Raw genomic sequence first — 5,041 nt, forward strand, 5'->3', positions numbered from 1 at the left:
GAGGATGCGCCTTTTTTCTTTTTCTAATCATCTGATGGTCCTTATACAGTTATGACATCTACACCCATCTGGCTCTGTGTTTCCAGGAACTCATATCCAAACACCACCATGTCCTCGATCCCTGAAACAACACCACAGACAAAATGTTCATGCTTAGATCTGGATTTCAGTTCAGCCCAGAAGAAAATAACAAAAGTTGCACAAAATGCACACAATGTATCGCACTAAACAAGATGCAAAAGAGTCACCCCAAGCTTTCTCACAAGAAGAACAAAACAATTCTGTGCATATGGAAACATGCATGCATTTAAAAGTAGATATCGTAGTTCAGATCTACAGGAACACGTTAGCGTAGACTGACTGCATGCGAACTTCTACGGGCCAAACAAGCACAGGCTCACAGAGAAGTAAAGATGAAAAGCGTGAAACACTCTCCGCACTTTTAGAAAACACTTAAAATTTAGCTCCTGTCGAAATGTTGTCAGAAAAAATTACACAAGTTTGACAGTTTGACACGTCGAGTGATGAGCTGAGGGAATCAGACAAAGGCTACAGGAACAGAGGCTCTCCTGTACTGCAGTGATTGTGTGTGTGTGTGTGTTGCCTCTGACAGCACTTTTGTCTGCTCTCACTGCATCAGACAAACACTGCGATGATTGCATCTCATGCCACCCACTCACAGACTCTATTATTAACAGTCCAAGTGTGTCAGGAAGCGTCTCCGCCTCTCAGGAAGAGATGCTTGTCTCAGCACTCGTTCATCGCCGTCCGTGAGAAAAACCTCAACGTATTATTCCTGAAAAACACAAACTGAAACAAGCTCTGAAGATTGAATACAATCACTCCTTTGCGAGTGTTGGCAGTTATTTTTCTCTCTTATGTCTCTGGCGTGAAATCTGACACATTTGAAGGCATCATGTAAAGAAGCCCCATCGTATCGTCCACCTCATCTCATCAAAAACACCCACAAGAACGACAGCTAACTGTAGAAACGATCCTCGTCTGTTTGGAGTTTTCAAAATTCCTGTCAGAGCACACATTCAGAGAACACGGAGCACCTCTGGGACGTTTGGATCGGCTCTGTAATTGGATTCCTGGTCTCCTCTCTTTGGGACGGACTCACAGACCCAGCAGAGCGAGGAGCGGTGATAAAACAGACGACAGAGACGGAGCCGGGGTTACTATTCGGGGAGCAGATAAATGACTTGCATGATTTAAAGCCCCCTATTTTCATCTCAGCCCCCCGCTCATTGGAAGGAGCTCTGATTATTGTAGCCCAGTTGTTTGCCGAAATGAAGCGAGCGGAAAGACGCAGTCGGATCAATCTTTGATAACGACGCAGCCTGCGGCCCCGACGGGATGAGCAGTGATTATAACTGGGTGTGTGCAGAAGGGAATTCATACACAGCAACACACAATATTAGACATTCAGTGCCCTCTATTGAGACATGAGGATATAAAAATTATAATAATATCAATAACTACGTCTGAGTCCCGCATACGCTGCTGGTGCTCCATGAATCCAAACCAAACAACTCAGTCACAGCGATGCAAACGCTGACTGTACCAGGAACAGTGTAACAAAGATATCTCGCTCAGCATCCTTTTAATGAAGTAAGAAAAGGTCAAATGTTTACAGAAACTTCAGTTTTAATGTATCCAGCTGCTTTGTAGTGCAGCTTACGCCTCTTTGAGTCCCCAAATCCTCATTTTCCAATCGCTACACATTGCATCACAGGATGTGCTTCAGATGAGGTATCCTTGGATATAAATCCACAGTCCGGCTATTTTTGTTGAAACATACTGTAAGGAGATTTTAACTGGTTATAAAATCAGACCTGTTTATTCCGGTGCCTCTATATGACCTACAAAAGCAAACCAGACCATCAGCTAGAAGGTCGACTGATTTAAATGAGGTATTTTGACTGCCTGTTACAGCTGCCACCAAGTCGGATTACGATGAGGCAGACCAGAAGAGCCTTTGTTTACATTTCATAGTTTCACAGAGAGTGACTTTAGACAGTTAAAGTGGTAATCTCGAAGAGCTCAGTTTTGTTCTCTTTGGCGACACCTGTGGTGATAAATGGTAACTGCAGGAGCACACTTCCCAGATATACAGACGGTCGCTTTTCCTTTTCAGACTGTTTGCTTCATCTGAGCGTCGAGTTTGTTTCTTTTTCTTTGGATTTTCACTTATTGTTGAAGTTGTATCTGTAGTCATCCATCTTTTCTTTGTTTGTTCAGCCATAGTAGATTACTGTTTACTCGCAACCAACCACTGCTGGCTGATGGAAAACGCGTCACTTGTCTGCCACAGACAGCCAGTCTGTAATACTGCAAATGCAAAGGCTTTCATCAGAGGGCCATAGGCTCAATCACTCATTCAGCGACAGACAGTGACTTAACAGACTTTTATTTACATGAAACTCTTCGAGATTATCACTTTAAATGTATCCAGCTGCTTTGAAGTGCAGCTTACGGCTCTTTTTTGAGTCCCCAAATCCCCCCATCATTTTCAAATCTCCAAACTGACGCGTTAAACTGTAGATTTGTTTACTGTCCAAGCTGGAAAGCATGTGTGAGTTACAAAAAGAGTTCATCACAGGATGTGCTGCAGATGATGTGAGGTATCTTCTAAATGACATCCTTGAATAACCAAACCATCAGCGAGAAGATTGACCAATTTAAATGAGTTATTTTGATTGCCTGTTACCGCTGCCAGGTCGGATTTTGCAGACCGGAAGAGCCGTTGTTTTACAGTGAGTGACTTTAGACAGCTGGAGGAAAGACGTTCAGGAAAAGTTTAGCAAAGAGATAAGATGTACCGCTTTGTCCACAAGGAGTGCCAGAATCAACAACAATAAACACTTTATAATGGTGTAAAGAAAGACAAGTTAAAACAACGATGGACCACAAAAATACCCATAGATTAGAAACATTATCATGGTGGATCACAGGAAACGATCCACACCAAAGACACTCCATCCAGCATGTCTACAGCCAAACAGTATGTGACACTAACAAACTGGAGAGCCCCTCGTGCAGCACAACATGCTTCACATACTGACAAACACCAAACTGCAGTTATCTTCATCATAATAAGGCCGTGCCATTTCCTGCAAATGTCACTGTAATTGTTGCTTCATGCTGAATTGATGTCAACCTGGAACGTTTTAGACAAAGATGTTTAATGTCTGGACAAGAAAAGCACAAAATCGAACACGTGTGATCCTCTTTGAATGAAGGAAAAAGGTTCACAGTGTAATTAAAAAGGGTAAAAACTAGTAGCAGCTAATGTAAATACAATATATGGATCTGCAAAAAAACTCCTGTCTTATTCAGGATAATGTGGTTAAGATGGAGTCTTTATTTCCTGCAGAGGTAAAATGTTACATGAAGGAGACCTGAGTGTGTAAAAAGACAGCATACCCTACTTACATGTCACTGAATTATTGATTTGTGTGGCTGTTTTGTAGGGCAGCAGGTTTGCTGGTGCAGGGATTTCTGGACTTAATCAGATATTTATATGAACACTAAAAGGCTCTTTAACCTGACTCTGATGTAAAGATCAGATTGAGTCAGAGAGTTTGGAGGAGGAAGTTAGTTTGTCGATAATTTTCACTTAAATCTAAAGCAATATTAACGATAATGGCACTGAGACATCACCAACATCCACAAGAAGAATCTGACACATCTCAACATCAATCACTCTTTATCGCTCTTTTTCCACTGCTGTAAATATAAAAAGATATGTGACCTGCATGTGTATAGTGTGAAAATACTCATGTTTCTTACTGCAATGCTTATGCAAGATTTTATACTGTCAGACGCTGCTTTGATCCTTTAACACACATCACAGTAGATGGAGAACTAACACGCAGAGCTGGAGACGACTCTCCGGTTAACTCATGTTTACATGTTTGGCTCACAGTGATGCCGTGTGAAATCCTTTCATTACCTTAGCAGCATTTCAGGCTCCGCACTGTTAATGTACTCAACAGAGAAGTCTTAATTTAACTGCATTAAAGGAACAGGGCTGAAAAAAAATCACAGGGTTGCTGGTTTGGCTCAGTCGGTAGAGCAGGCAACAGTCCTTGACTCAGTGATCGCAGGCTCGACTCCCGGTCTGCCGATCATTTGGCGCACATCATCCCCCGCTCTCTGCTCGCTTCTCTTCAGCTGTCCTATCACTTGAAGGCAAAGGCCACAAAAATTATCTTTAAAAAAAGGTCACAGACAGACGAATCCCGGTTCTTTTCAGAGCAGGCCAAAAAAACATTCAAATTAGATTCTAATTGCTGATGTGGTGAAGAAAAACACCTGATTTAAAGGGCCAGCGTGTACGAATACAGAAATGTTCTTCAATATGCATTAATATGTTTTCATTATAGTATAATCACCTAAAAATAAGAATTGTTTTGTTTTCGTTAACTTAGAATGAGCCCAATATATCTGTAAAAACATGACGTCCAGCAAGGCTCTCGTCTCAGGAGTTGCACCACAATGTTTCTACAGTAGCCCAGAATGGACAAACTAAACCCTTGCTCTAAGGCCTTTAGCCTTGTTCACGAGTTTCGAGGCCACTGTTTTGGGCCTCTCCTATACACCAGGAAAGGGAGAGTTAAGCCCTTTTTACACTGCCAGTTCAAGGCGGGATTCTTACGCCTGTTACGCCCCGTCTTTAATGTAAAGCACACGGAGGCGGACTGGTGGGGCGAAGTCGTTCCACCTCTGCAGAGCCAGCCAGTGTGTGTATTTGAAGCAGGCGCTGTTTGTTTACACCTCGCGCATGTTTTGCTTCTGGAACGCTGTAAAAACACACACTGGGGCGGCTTTACGCCGACGTTGCTTGGTCAAATGTAAAATGACAAAGTTGGCATGAGGACGGAGCTTCGTTACGACTCTGAGGGGGAACCACAGCGTAATAAAGGCTTCAGTTATTAGCTTTTCTTTTCTCTCTATCTGAACAGGTTTATTCAAACACATACTGTATTTAGCCTTGCTTTGGACAACACCTGCAGGAGAAGCAGGAAAATATTTA

This window comes from Semicossyphus pulcher, unplaced genomic scaffold (assembly GCF_022749685.1).
Source record: "Semicossyphus pulcher isolate SPU_LCO1_2020_fin unplaced genomic scaffold, fSemPul1.0.p SCAF_5, whole genome shotgun sequence".
NCBI classification, from domain to species: Eukaryota; Metazoa; Chordata; class Actinopteri; order Labriformes; family Labridae; genus Semicossyphus; species Semicossyphus pulcher.